Source organism: Austrofundulus limnaeus, unplaced genomic scaffold, assembly GCF_001266775.1.
Source record: "Austrofundulus limnaeus strain Quisiro unplaced genomic scaffold, Austrofundulus_limnaeus-1.0 Scaffold3, whole genome shotgun sequence".
Taxonomy (NCBI): domain Eukaryota; kingdom Metazoa; phylum Chordata; class Actinopteri; order Cyprinodontiformes; family Rivulidae; genus Austrofundulus; species Austrofundulus limnaeus.
This window is the reverse complement of record NW_013952405.1, coordinates 5,494,580-5,496,735: the sequence shown is the minus strand read 5'-3', so window position 1 is coordinate 5,496,735 and position 2,156 is coordinate 5,494,580.

Below are 2,156 nucleotides of genomic sequence, written 5' to 3'. Positions count from 1 at the left end.
CCTTTGGTCTCTCAGTCTTTCATAACGTCTCCCTCCCTTACGGGGGCTGTTGCATCAGTGTCCCCACAGAAATCCTGGCTCGAGCCAACTTCATCTTTTACCTCGCAGGCCATGAAAAGTCTGTCCAAATGGATGACTGGCAGTTCGGTTAGAGAGACAGGAGAGGAATAACAGGGAGACTGTACTTCAGGCTTTCTTCCTTCAGAGGACCAGCTCCACAAAGGGATGAATGTGTACTCTCGTGTTCTGGTGTGGACCTCCAAACACACTGAATGATCAATATTTCAATAACGGCATAGCTGAAAAACAAAATAAAGCACAGGAGTGTAAAAAACAAAGGCATGGGAATTAAGTATTCATCTTCAGTCTTTTATGTTTTTGTAGAATTTCCACAGAAATACTGGGTCTCTGTTCAATAGCAGCTACATATCAAAGGAAAAGAAGGGGAGGTGATGGGAAATGTCTTTTATGCAAACTGTGGGTGGAGGTGAAACCAGGTGAAACTTTACATGAATTGGATTAGAGTTAGGATACAGCAACTCAGACTCACAAAAAGAGGCTTTACAGTAAATACATAAAAATCAAAATGACATAAAGATTTACACTTAATGTTTTTCTTAAATATTAAAAAAATAATAAAACTAAAGTGCACTGGAATGGATGCAGGACAAATAAAATTAAAATAATGTTAAAAAAATTGATCTTCACATCAAAGTTCACATTGCATAAATTCACTGAAGTGACGTTTTGAGTTCTTCAGACAAAAGTTACTTTGATGACACTGTTCATGGTTGAAATGGACCAAACTGAAAAATACAGTGAGATCTGATATGCACGTTACACAAATCAAGAGGACTCTTATGAACAAAACAAAGAGGATTTAGGGATTAAGGATGGATCTGACTCAATAAAACAGCAGAGTTCTTTCACAGCCTTTTCATTTGCACTGGAAACAGATGAAAACTGAATATAAAATACATTTTGTTCTTTATTTTTCTTAGTTTGAACAGTACAGAAACATTCAACTTGAGAAATTTTTGCCAATCTTGCAGAGTCCTCTTTAATTAAAGTGTCCTCTGAATCTACATCAAAGTCCTCATCAGAGTTGGGAATACACCGAATCCTGCTGAACTGAGATGAAGGCAGGTTCTTCCTAATGAAGTTTGGGTGGACAGGATGAGTCATCATGTAAAAAAACTGTTTCTATCTGTTAGTTTTATGTAAAAAATGAGTTTTTATTTTATTATTTAGCTTGTTGACACATTATTCCAAAACGTTTATATGGCAGAGTGCATCCTAAATGTCCATACATTATCTTTTACCCTCTGCTTCCTTTCAGGATCATGGGGTCCCGGTCACCGGAGCCCATGTCCAGCAGCCACTGTGTGAGGGGCAGGGTACACCGGTCTCCAGTCCATCATAGGCCAAATGAGAAACAACTACAATCTCACCCACACAGTAAAATCAAAAGTGAAATGTGAAATATTAAACTTACTTACTTGCTTTATTTCACCTTTCAACCAAATGGCTTCTTCACTTTAGATGAGAGGTAAAACTTCTTGATAAAATCAGTGAGGAAGCCCTTTATTGAAGCCCTGTGAATTGCTGTGTCTTGGATGACTAACATTAGTCTTTCAGGATTCTGAACTCAAATTCTCCTTCTTCTCTGACAAGTTAATGATTACTGCCTTAAAACACCAAAACACCTGAGTGAATGTCATGTATTTTTTTTCTTTTTACGTCACCATTTCTCCAACTGTTGTATAGAAATGTGGGGACAAAAAATACAAGCAGATAATTTTGCTTATGTGCAATCATCTGATGTTCACGTTCTCATATTGTTCCTGGGGGTTTTGCTTTTTTTAAATCTTTTATCTTTCAACGGCTGCTGCCCTGTTGCTGTCACTGATCCGTCCTTGAACYTCCCGCTGACCTGTCAGGATGGAAGATGTCTTAAAACGTTTAGGTTTGTCTGTAACTCTGAGGGGAGTTCATACATAAAAGAAGTAAAACAGGCATGAGAATGACTCAGGAAAGGACGACATCCAAATGTCGCACAAGTAAAGAAAAACACGTCACATTGTTCAGAAATCCACAGGGCAGGTGACTACCTGTGATGAATGGTTAGGACGTTTCAGCCTGCAGCTCAAATATCC